General features: G+C 42.4%; 1 pseudogene; it reads right to left on the reverse strand.

Annotated features, from left to right (window-relative positions):
• Window positions 1-12,973: 12,973 nt before the first annotated feature.
• Window positions 12,974-13,100, reverse strand: LOC116983248 (annotated as a pseudogene).
• Window positions 13,101-13,485: the final 385 nt, after the last annotated feature.

The following is a 13,485-nucleotide window of genomic DNA, read 5'->3' on the forward strand; positions in this document are numbered from 1 at the left end:
ATTGGAAACTCAGTCAAGTTGGGCATGGAATCAATATAAAGGCTGAAATTGAAACTATTGTTAACTTTGAAATGCTGCATAGCAACCCAAATTTGATTGTGGACCACAGACAATCCAACCGATTACTTCTTGTGTTGTATAAAGTAGCTGAAAACTCTTAATTCATGTTAAAAACATAAGACACAAAGTGCTGGAGTAAATCAACAAGTCAAATGGCATCACTAGGCACGCCACATTGATGGCAGCCTCTGCCTACAGTCTGGTTTTTCTGTCTTTTTTTAATTTTTAGTCAGTTTCAAGAGTTTGTATTGGAGATTTCCTTAGCTTTTCTATGTCGGGGAAGGGGGTAGGGTAAGGGGGAACGGTTTCCCAGTCACTTCCTGGTGAGGACGTGACTATTCTCCGAGTCGCATCCTCGCCCCCCTCCTCGCGGCCTACCACCTGGATTGGAGCAGCCTTTCCTGCCGGAGACCCGGACCAGAGCTTCAGCAGCGGCGATGCTTACCTGGATCGCCGTTTGAGGCTCCGGAGCGTTGGGCCTGCTGCTTCAACATCGGAGCTGTGGTTTTTAGAGCTTCCAGCGCGGGCGGCGCTGACTTCAACATCGCGGAGTATTGGGGTCCTTTGCCGAGGGCCGCCAGTGTTGAATCTCCGCCCAGCACGGCCTGTGGACTTCGGGAGCCGTAGACTCCAGTAGGTGGCGGCCGATTCGGATGTCCAAGCCGCTGAGGATGTCCTCCAGTCCCGACATCGGACTTCCATCACCCCGGCGAGCGGGCCTGAACATCGGGCCGCTGGTAGAGGCAACAGCGGGGGGTTTGGGGGCCCAACAGAGGAGGATGACTGAATTTTGGAACCTTCCCTCACAGTGGGAAACTTTGATCCCGCTGTGTGGGGATGTCTGTGTTAAAGACTATTGTGTTCTGTGCTCTTTATTATTTGTATGGCTGTATGGCGACCACACATTTCACTGTACCAATCGGTACATGTGACAAACAAATGTATCTTGTCTCCCTGGAGAACATGGATAGGTGACATTTCAGGTCAAGTTCATGTTCTCCAGAGAAGCCGTTTGAGCTGCTGAGTTACTCCAGCACTTTGTGACTTTTTTAAATTGTCATTTCAGAAGCAAATCAAGCAGATATTGAGGGACTAAATTTGGAATGATACCTCTCTTATATAAGCACACATTGAGGTCTGAAACTGTCCCTTGGTATTGACATTATTTTATTATTATTGTCAAGTGTAAAGTGAAACATTTTGCTTTGTGTACTATTCAGGCAGATCATACCACACATGAGTACAACTGGATAGTGCAAAAGAGAGAATAAATAGAATGCAGAATATGATATTATAGCACCAGAGACAAGTGCTGATAAAGAAATTGCAAGAGGCACAATGAGATAAATTGAAAGGTTGGGAATTCATCTTCATCATACGAGGATCCATTCAAGAGTCTGATATTACCAGGGCAAAAGCTGTTCCTGAATCTGGTGGTACATGCTTTTGAGATTTTGTATCTATTACAGGAGATGTCATCGGCGGGCGCCGCACATCCAGCAGCGGGTTCGTCATTACACTTTTTGTTGTTGTTTGTTTAGTATGTCCAAATGTATTTTAGTGTCTCTCAGAATGTCTAACGTGGGGGGTGGGGGGAATAGGAGGAACCCTTTTTCAATCACTTACCTCGACGGAGATGTAACTTTTTTCCTTGTCGCTGCTTCGCCTACCTCGCGGTCTAACAACTTGGATTGGTGCGGCCTTTCCCGAAGTCGGACCCAGAGCTTCTGCAGCGTGGACTTTCCATCATGGATCGGGGTGATCCCTTGCCTGGGATCGCCAGAGAAGAGCTCCGCTTGCTGGCCTGCTGCGTATAACATCCTGAAGACTCGGTCTGCGGAGCTTCTAGCAGCAGGCATGGAGCGGACTTTACCATCGCGGAGCAGGCCGATCCCTTGCCGGGGATTGTTGGAGAAGAGCTCCGACCCGGCGGCCTGCGACCTATAATATCCTGAAGCCGCGTTCTCTGGTAAAGAAGTGGCCGATTCGGGAACTCCAAGCCACGGAGTGTGTTCGATCTGTCCCGACGTCGGAGCTTCGATCATCCCGACGAGAGGGCTTGCACATCGGGCCATCTGTAGCATCTTTGGTGCTCTTACAAACCTCTACAGATGCCCGCGTACTGTCGGGTTGCATCACAGCTTGGTTTGGGAAGAGCTCTGCCCAAAACTGCATGAAAATGTAGCGTTTTTGTACATGTAACCCAGTCCATGATATAGATTAGATATTGTGCCACTGATTGCAACTACACCTCACGCTGCCTCGGCAAAGTAGTCAACATAATCAAAGACATCCCATCCTAGTCATTCCTCTTCAACCTGCTCCCGTCTGGCACAGAAACTTGAAAGTGTGCACCACCAGACTCGGGAACAACTTATTCTCTTCCGTTATCAGGCTTTGGAGTGGTCTTTGCATGAGGTAGGATTTGATTTACCACTACCCCAATGAGGACATTGGATTTGGTCCATGGAACCGATTTGCTACAATGCTGACAACATTCTGTACTCTGTATCTCCCCCCTGCTTGAGATTGAACTGGTTATATCTGTGTATGGTGTATTTAATCTGTTTGGATAGCATGCAAAACAAAACCTTTTACTGTACCCAGGTACATGTCACAATAATAAACCTCAGCCTTTAGCCTCCTGTTGCTATTTTGACTAAGGTGAGTCAGTACAGTGGCAGAGGCCTAAATAAATTCAAAGGCTGGCTAATGCAAGTTCACGTAGTATCTCACAGAACACTTTTTAATAATGCATTATTCAGAGTTTCCAGGACTGATCAAGTATGATGAAGAAGTTTCATTGTAATGTAATGAGGTGTTATTTTTCATTTGAAATTTAGCCAGTAATTACTGTGACATATAAATATACATGTTTTAGTTGCCCCTGGAGCATAATAAAATATAGTGAGGTCGAGTTTCTTTGCTAACAGTAGATTTGAGTATAGAAATTGTGATTAAGTTATTTAGTCTACAATTTCAGCAATTAGTTAGCACAAAACCATTTGCCATTGAGTACAGGATCACTTTAAAATGTGAATAAAACTGTAATGTGTTATTTGACTCATTGAACTATGAATAGAAACAAAGTTAATCGTGGCACATTATCCGTGAAACAAAAAGAAAGAAACATATATTGGCGAGCAATTATAGGTTTGTAATCTTTGCTCAAATGTTGGGAATCTGGAAATTAGATGTGGAAATTAGAGCTAGACCATTTAGTTAGAAACAATTGCCAGAAAACATTTACTTTTACACAAAAAATCTGTTGTTTTCTACTAAAAGATTTTTTAGATTTTTTATGCATTTGTAGGTTTTACGACTAACCTAGATTTGCAGAAGCACTCAGAAAGTCAGGCATCATGTACAAAAAGCAGTTAGTGTTTCAGATCTTTTTCATTTGGGTAGCACTTCCTGTTTTATTTCAGGTTTTCTGCAGCTTTGTTGAATTCCATGAACTGTACTTTGTTAAGTATTGGGGGATAAGGTGGAAAGGATAATGGAGATGTGGAATAATTACCTATGATCCAACTGTAAAACAGAAAGCCTTTGAAGATGGATATCTATTTGTAACAGTTTCAAGTTCATTATTTTTTGGACTTATACATATGTTTATAGTCTGTAACTTCCTGAAAGTGGCAGCACAAGTAGAGTGGTAAATATGGTGTGCTTTCTTTCATGGGCACTGAGTAGAAGAGTCAGGAAGTCAATGTGCAGCTTAATAGGACTTCGGTTATGCCACATTTAGGTTATTGCATGCAGTTAGTAGAATTTTGGAAAAGGTGCAGAAGAGGTTTACCAGAATTACACCCGGATTAGGAAGTATTAACAACAGGGAGAGGTTGGACGGACTTGGATTGATTTCTCTGGAACACCAAAGGTTGCGGGGAGACCTGATAAATGTACATACAATGATGAGAGGCGTTGATTGGGTAGATAGTCAGAACTTTTTTCCCAGTTACTTTTATTTTAAATCTACTTTTTACAAAAGTCTCTTATCAAAAGACTTTGCTTTGTCAGGTCTGCCACCATTTTTATGTTAATGTCCTTTGAGTTGATCAATACCACCAGGATCGCCGCACGATTAGCAGCCTTGCCAACAGTCTGTCTGTTTTTTCATCTTTTTAAATTATTTTTAGTGTGTTTTAAAGGTTTGTGTTAATGTTTTGTGGTTTGTTTTATGTGGGGCTTGGGGAGGAGGTTGGGGGAAACCTTTTTTCAATCTCTAACCATGCCGGAGATGTGATTGTTATCCGGATCGCCGCTCTGCGGCCTAACATCGTGGAGCTGGATGCCTGCTCGGGACTGACTTTGAGCTCCACCGCGGGGCGTGGACAACATCAGAGCCAATCCCTTGCCTGGCATCGCTCCAACTGCGGCCTGTGGACTTTACCTTCGAGAGCTCGCAGTCTCGAGAACTCCAATGACGCAGAAGGTTCGACATGCCCCGACCCAGGGTCAGATCGCTCGGTGCGGGGAGTTGACATCCCCCGGATACAGGAACTTTATCGCCCCGAGGAGGAGTTCCGCCGCTGGCTATGGGAGTCAAGATCGTCCCATCAACAGAAGGCTCGAGGCCCCCGACTGCAGGAGAACAAAGAATGGAAGAGATTGGACTTTTTTTTGCCTTCCATCACAGTGAGGAATGTGGAGGACTCACTGTGGTGGATGTTTATGTTAAAATATTTTTTTTTGTGTTCTGTTGCTTTTTATTTGTATGACTGACTTGGCAAATGAAATTCCTCGTATGTTGCAAAACATACTTGGCTAATAAAGTATTATTGTATTGTATTAATTTCTGCATAGATGCAACTTCATTTGAATATGAATTCTGACACAATATATTTTTCAATCTAATTGAATACTTTCCTTATTATTATTTTTTACTTTAATTTAGGTTCAATAACAACATTTTAAAGACATTTGGACAGTTACATGGATGGTAAATGTTTAGAGCGATATGGTCCAAACACGGGCAGATAGAACTGTGCACATGAGAAATCTTGATCAGCATGAGCAAGTTGGGCCGAAGGGCCAGTTTCTATGACTCTATCACTCTTACTGAAACTACTATAGATTAAATCACGAAACAAATTAATAAGTGAAATTGTCCGGAGGAGCAGGTGAAATGGCCCTTGATTTCCCTCTGATGGGTACTTTTATCTGAATTTCTACACAACTGCATGGCATTTTTCCACCATTCTGAGCTCTGCATCTTTATTTGTTGCTGAAGTACTTACAACAGCATTTGTGTTCACTGCAACATTGATATGCTGGCAACAATTGACCTGGGGCCCAGATGATTGAGTTCCAATAACTACAAAGACCTTTAGAAGGTTTACACATACCCTTGATGATGGAGACATCCAATCTGTGCTGTGAGACACTCCAGACCCACAGCATCATGATTAACTCCTGTTTTAGTGAGACAACATTAGTTTTCTATCTTGAGGCCCTCTTTTAATTAAGTTTGCCCAGTAAATGAATTGCAGTCTCGATATTTCCTACTTTTTGTTGTGTGATGCAGCATCCAAGAGAATGCTTGGCTTATATCCTAGACTTCAAGTATAATCAGGAGGCAATAGTTGATTGAGCTGGCAAATACACTGAGCATCATGCTTGTAGTTAGTTCATTAGTTTAGTTTATTGTCATGTGTACCAAGGTACAGTGAAAAGCTTTTGTTGTGTGCTAACCAGTCAGCAGAAAGACTATACATGATTACAATGAAGAAACCCACAGTGTGCAGATACATGGTAAAGGGAATAACATTTAATGCCAGATAATGTCCAGTAAGGTCCGATTAAAGTTAGACCAAGGGCCTCCAATGAGGTAGATAGTAGCTCAGGACCGCTCTCGAGTTGTTGATAGGATGGTTCAATTGCCTGATAACAGCTGGGAAGAAATTGTCTCTGAGTCTGAAGGTGCGCATTTTCACACTGCTGTAACTCTTGCCTGATGCAAGAGAGGAGATGAGGGAGTGACTGGGTGAGACTCATCCATGCTTAAAGTGCATTCAAAAAGTATTCAGGCCCCTTCACTTTTTCCACATTTTGTTACGTTACAGCCTTATTCTAAAATGGATTAAATTCTTTTTTTTAAATCATCAATCTACACACAATACCCCATAATAAAAAAGTGAACACAGTTGTTTAGAAATTTTTGCAAAATAATAAAAAAGAAATAACTAAAACATCACATTTACATAAGTATTCAGACCCTTTGCTATGACACTCAAAATTGAGCTTAGGTACATCCTGTGTCCATTGATTATCCTTGAGATGTTTATACAACTTGATTGGAACCCACCAGTGGTAAATTAAATTGATTGGACTTGATTTGGAAAGGCACACACCTGTCTATATAAGGTCCCACAGTTGACAGTGCATGTCAGAGATTGAGGAAGCCAGTTTTAGTGAAGTCATTATCTGTTCTGATTCTGCAGCTGCTCTTGAAACTTTAAGAGTAGGGAAATCTAAAGCTCGTCCTGACATTCTAAATGAAATCATGAGTGTGTTTTCTAGAATTGGGTTTGCGTGTAACATCACTTTTTGCTGGGTTCCCGGGCATGCTGGGGTGAGGGGGAATGAGCAGGTGGACCTCATAGCAAAGGAGAGTTTAAGAAGAGAAATAGATATCCATGTATTATTGGGGAGAGTGGAACTGAGAGAAATAATTAAAGAGGGCTTAACAAAAGAATGGCAGAGAGGATGGGAAATGGAAGTCAGGGGTAGACACTACTTTTCTATACAATCTGAAGTTAGGAAAATATGTTTCTGTACATCTTTGTCCCGTAGGGACTCAGTTAAACTGTGTAGATTGAGGTTGGGACACTGTGGGTTAAATTACTATTTGTGCATTGTAGGGAAACATGTTTCTGGCTTGTGTGAATGTGGGAGTAATGAGACAGTTAAGCATGTTTTCCTAGAATGTAAAAAGTACAGGGTAGAAAGAGAAGTATTGTTTGTTAGGCTGACAGGACTTGGAGTTGAGGCTTTTTCTGTTTCATCTTTGTTTGGACACAGTGAGAAACATCAACTGATATCCAGGGCTGTTCTTCAATTCCTGCAAGTTACAGGACTGTAAGGATTTAGTTCAAACTTTGACCTGTGGAGGGCAGTAATACGCTTAGCAGCGTCTACACTGCCGGAATCCTACAAGAAGAAGAAGTAGAAGTGCATGTCAGAGCAAAAACCCAGCCATGAAGACGAAGGAATTGTCCGCAGACCTCCGAGACAGGATTATGTTGAGACACAGATCTGGGGCAGGGTATAAACCAATTACTGCAGCATTGCAGGTCCCGAAGAGCGAAGTGGCCTCGTCTTCTTAAATGGAAGAACTTTGGAACTACCAGGACTCTTCATAGAGGTGGCCGTCTGGCCAAACTGAGCAATTTGGGGAGAAGGGCCTTGGTCCGGGAGGATGACCCAAGAACCTGTAAAATATGTTATATTTCAGGTGTTCAGGCCTTGAAGTACTTGTAATGTGCAGATATAAGCTTTCTGTGAAGCTTCAGTTAAGAACCCATTAGAAATTTGCTGACTCCATTTTATTTTGCTGCTGAATAATAAAAGGGAATTAAACATGCCAATAAAAGCCAATGTACCGTAGTGCAGCCTATCAAGAGTGAAATGATAATCTCACCATGGATTAAGAGAGTAGAGGAGATTACACAACAAAGTAGTAACAGAAAAAAAAGTAATAGAATAGCCACCACTAGACATTACTGCTGTGTTCTGTCGAGATCAGTTAGCATAGAAAATCTTGATGTTTCCTTAAGTTGATCTCATGAGTATTGGGACGATTTGAGGGTCCCAGTTATTGTGCAAATAGGAGTGTCCCTAGAAATATATTTTAGCCTGATCCTGCCCAAAGCCACATTCTAAATGTATACCTATATTTAAGAAAAGGACTGCGAGGAAAGGGCATCACGGTGGATGCAGACGGTGGAGGTTGCTGCCTTACAAGGACCAGAGGCCCCGGGTCCTGGCTCGATCCGGACCACGGGTTCGTAGTCTGTAACGGACTGAGTGGTGTACATTCTCACCATGACCTATGTGGGTTTTCTCTGAAATCTTCGGTTTCCTCCCACATTCAAAAGAGGTACAGGTTTGTAATTGGCTTGCTCTAAATGTAAATTTTCCTTGGTGTGTATAGATAGTGTTAATGTATGGGGATCACTGGTCGGTGTGGACTCGATGGTCCGAAGGGCCTGCTTCCACATTGTATCTCTAAACTAAACTAAACTAAAAGCCTGACACAGGCTCCTCTGGCAGCTCGTTCCATATACTTTCAATATACTCAGTCTCTTGCAAGAATGACATCACTTTCTAGTAGTTTCTCTATCCCAAGATGAGACCTTTTCAAGGTGCGCTCTCTGAGATGTCCTCTTTCTTCGGTAAACTAGTCTTTGTTCCCCACCCTCCATCCTGAGTGGAACTCTCACTCATGTCTCTTCTGTTTCCCACATTTATCCTCTTGTCCCCACCCCTCTCCCCAGACAGAACAAGGATAGAGTTCCTCTGGTCCTTGCCTTTCACCCCAACAGCCTCTGCATCCAATATGACATTTACTCACATTTCTGCCACATGTCTCACATGTCCTCCCTTTCCCAGCCCTTTCTGCTCTGCTCTGCATCCTGGCTGGAAATTACTTCCGCTGCTGTTCTGCTCTGCTTTCTGAGTGGAAATGTATGAAACTATGCCCAAAATTCTAGATGCCGTCCTCCATGGGTATCAGCCTTTGGGGATTCATGCTCAGACCCCTATTCTTTTGCATAAGATCAACCTTCCAGTCTTCTGAACTCCAGTGCATAATGGCCCAACCCTGCTTATTATTCCTCTTTATATATCAACCCCTTTATGCCAGGGATTACCATGAATTTTCCCTTCATTGTTTCCATTATAGCAATCCTTTTGAAAGTTACGCCAGATGCATTCTCACCTGCACCCTGTAAATGATTAAAACGTTCCTTCTTTTATACTCCATGTCTATTGCTAAGAAATGCAACATTCGAATAACCCACAGTGACTTCCCACAGATTCAGCTCAACCTATTGTGTTTCTCCAGCAGATTGTTTATTATTTCTAAAACCTTCCTAATTAATTGCTGTGCCTTCACACCCAGATCCCTTTGCACTAACCTGATTTTTTTTGTTCTTTCTTCCAAAGTCAAAAACCTCACATTTTCCCAGACTATATTTTATTTGTCGACTTCCTGCCTATTCATTTAACCTATCTATGGCTTCTTGCAGTCTGTTTCTTGTCCTTATACACTGCTGCTAATCTTTGTATCATCCGGAAATCTAGTTATATTACTTTCAGGCCCTTCATCCAAATCTTTAATATCTCAATAACTAAAAGCTTCATCTTGACCACTTCCAGTCTGCACTGTATATTGATTTTAGAAAAAACGCTACCATATATCGCTATGGTTTATGTCCATCTTACTCACAGTCCTCCTCCGCTGAAGCAGCCCCGAGGATTTTTCCGATCAATGAAAAATAAAAAAGTTATCAGTGTTTTAAATTATCTTGATCAGCTGATTGGTCCTCTCACCTGTCAATCACCATGATGAAGGAAACACCCTTCTGGGGGGTGGGAGGGGGGGGGGGGGGGCAGGAGGATGAAGCCCAAATGGTATGAAATTGCATTTGAATTTGGTGGCCTGCACACTGCTTGAAATGGTATGAAATAGTAAGATTAAATGAGAACTTACCAGTTTGAAGTTTGATCTGTATTTTATGAGGAGTTACGATGAGGGATTACGTGAAGAACCCGTCCAGCACGCATGCGCGACATACTTCAAAGCAGTGGTGTGGAATCACAGAAAGACACAGTAATTGAAATAAATATAGTAAAGAAAAGGAGAGCTTAGATACCAGTTTGATCTCTATAATTGAGGGTGGGAGCGGAGGGCACGTAATCCCTCATCGTAACTCCTCATAAACTACAGATCAAACTTCAAACTGGTAAGTTCTCGTTAAATCTTACTATTTTACTTCGGAGTCACGTGAGTGACTACGTGAAGATTTTAAAGCTCTGCGATTTCAAACCGTGTAACAGTTCATACTTCACTCGCTGCCGAAGTCATTTGAGGGAGGAAGTGTGTTATCGTAATCAACCATGAATCTGTTTGTAAAACAATAATGGTGTTATTAACAATAACAAGACAAAAATGCTCCCCCGGGCTTAAATTATATATTTGCAGATTCTAATACTTTTTCTGCAAACGATACAGGTTCTGCCAGAGGCTTGTTATAAAAGTTTGGAACGTATACTCCCTAGACCACCCCGCTGTGGCCAGGATGTGGTCCATAGGCACGTCCATCCTCTTAGTCACTGATGTTGATGCTGCCCTGGTGGAGTAAGATTTATACACGTTAGTATGTACCCCAGCAACTCCCAGTACCTGCTTGAGCCACTTGAGATAGTTTGGCTCGTCACCCGACCATAAGTTTCTTGTGGCTGACCCATAAGGCTTTTTCTCTCCCTCGAGGATTACTTATTGTGTCGATGTAGTTCAATAAGTGGGTCATGACGCATAACCGTGGTTCAGGTGGGTATGCCCAGAATTCCATGACTAGACCTGATGTTCCTGGTCTGCTCTGTTGACCAGCCCTAATGGTAGATGTAACATGGCCTAGTAGAACCATATTGTCCAATCCGTAGTAGATGCCGAAACTGGACTCTTTGTGCTGAGACAAGGCCATCAGCATGACCGTCTTCAGGGTGGGATGTTCCAGGGTGAGGGACCAGGCTGGTGACTAAGGTATGTCAGGTCCATACTGACATCCCAGATTTGGGTGTACCTAGGTCTGGGGGATTAGAGTTGAATATGCCTCTCTGGATTTGATCACCAGTGGGTGGTACCCTATGGCCTGTTGTCCTGGTGCCCGAGTTAAGTAGGCTGACAGAGCACTTCTGGCTGAATCCTTCATTGTGGTGAAGACCTGCCAGGAACTCCAGTACAGGTTTTGTTGTAGTTGAATATGTAGTTCCTGTATTTGAATAGTATCTTCCCACTTCTTGATGTTCGCCAAGTATGTTCCCTAGTGGATATGCGATGGGATGCTATCATCGTGTCGATAGCGCTATTTTGACAATCCAGGCCCAGCAGTGGTCTTCACAATTCTGCAACCCAGGCCCAGTAATGGTCTTTTCAAATCTGCAACCCAGTAGTTTAATTTATCGTGGCATGTACGTAGTACCCGACTGATGAGGCCATAGTACCTGACTGATGAGGTAGGAAAAAAGGGGGGAGAACATAGATTAGATTCCCCCCCCAGTTCAGCGGGAATGAATTCATTGCCACTGCCTCAAAGTTTGGTTTCATGCGACATACGTGGGATTCAATTGAAATACAGGGAAAATCGATATCTGGTGTTCCATATGCTTTTGTAATTCAGCAAATACTTTGGTTAATATGTCTGTTTACAGTAGTTAGCCTCACCTGGTAGGTAGGTTTGCTGATGGTCGAATATGTTTGACGACCTACGGTTACCAATTGTTAAATAAATTGTCACATGATATCGATTTATTCTGCCCAAGTGGTTGGTGTATGCCACCACTGTGATGTTGTTAATTTATAAACGAACATGCAAAATAGTGCACAACAGAATAATATGCTTACCAATAGAACGTACTCAATATTTCCAACTAGGTTTACCGCCCGTGTCTATAGTGATGACGACTCCAGATTAGTCCATTTGCCACCATGTTCTGGGTATGGGTATTTAGTTTTAAAACATTAGCACCTTAGCTCTAATGGAAAGGTTCAAGTTAAGTAGCTGGAAATGCTGCTACTAACTCCCAATTACTCTAGCCACTTGTTGAATGGTTGGTTGATTGATACCATTATTGTTACAGGTTGTGTCACATGCTGACTCTCCTTATGGCAATGTTATAGATGAGTGGATAGAGTTAATTGAATACCAGATAGTCAATAGTTGTGGATGTGTCAACGTAGAACTATCTGGATAGTATGACAGGCTCGGTTAAATAAGTATAGTAGCTAATGCTGATGATTAGCTATTCCCATGGATTTGTCTGTCGTTAATATCATAGAGACATGCCATGACGATATGTTCCTTAATAGTGTCAGGGCTGGTTTGAATATCTGGAAACAGTTTTGGCTGATATTAGCCATAGTCGATGATTTATACTGCCATAGTTACCCCATCCAGGTAAATAGGTATCTCCAAAATTTTATGAATGGGTACTGAATAGTATGCATCTTTTAAGCTGATTTCCTAAAGTATCCTAGGAAATCCATGGTTAGCAGTTACAATTTTCCATAAGTGTGTAACCTGGTGAAATACTCAAGTGGTAAAGTCAATGATGGTGCGACATTCACCATCTTTGGGGTTTTTTGGTACCAAAGCTTCATATTAGGTTTTTTATGACCCCTTGTAAATCAATAATGGTGCGACATTCACCATCTTGGGTTTGTTGATTGATTGATTGATTATTCCTTTAATAATCCTTTTCAGGAAATTACAGTGCCACGACAGCTTCAAGACAAACATAACACCACGCTTTCATACATAACAAGTTAAAATACGTTAAAATACAAGTTAAAATACAATTAATTTAAAAAAAAGTGCAGTTATTTATGCTCATTATAAAGTCTTATAGCAGCTGGTAAACAGGACTTCCTGTATCTCTCTGTTTTGCACATTGGTGCAATCAGCCTCTGACTGAAGATGCTGCTCTTGATCACCTTCAGGGCATGGAGTGGGTGAGTGGGGTTTGTCATTATAGAACCTAGTTTATTTAGAGTTCTGGCCTCTGCCACCTGCTGGACCGTTCGTTGCTCAGCCCCGACCACTGTTGGTACCAAAGGTTCATATAGGCTTCTTTATGACCCCTAGTATATCTTTTCCAGTTAGCTAGTCCCTCGTGTTCTTTTTTAGTGGGAGGGTAGATCCCTTGGTGTGCATGCTGAACTGGTAATATATGGTCCCTCGATAAGGGACGTATCAGATATTAAACTGATAAAAACAGATACTATACTTGATCTAGCCAAAAGGCCGAGAAGTGATGGGTTTCTTAATTCAAATTATATCCTTGAATACTTTTGGTATATAACTACCAAGTGTGATAGTTCTTCATGTTCCCAACCCAGGTGTGATTTCTCCCCCCTGTTAGTACAAACCCTTCACCTTTTATGTGATGGTAAGAACCATACTTATCTGTCTTCACTGTTGTTTAGTGGTGTGTTCATTTCTTCGGTTTCTGGTTCCTTGTCTGTAGGGATGGTGTTGTGGGGGGTGGCACATTTTCCATGGGGCCCGCTCTGGACCCTGGCCTGAAAGAGCTTACTGGGGGTTGGCATGCAGGCCCCGAGCTTTCACCAGTACTATTAAGTAGACGCCTACTGGTGGACGCATGGAGGTACTGCTGTCTGATTTTGTGTGGTGCTCATTC

Source organism: Amblyraja radiata, chromosome 1 (assembly GCF_010909765.2).
Source record: "Amblyraja radiata isolate CabotCenter1 chromosome 1, sAmbRad1.1.pri, whole genome shotgun sequence".
Classification (NCBI taxonomy): domain Eukaryota; kingdom Metazoa; phylum Chordata; class Chondrichthyes; order Rajiformes; family Rajidae; genus Amblyraja; species Amblyraja radiata.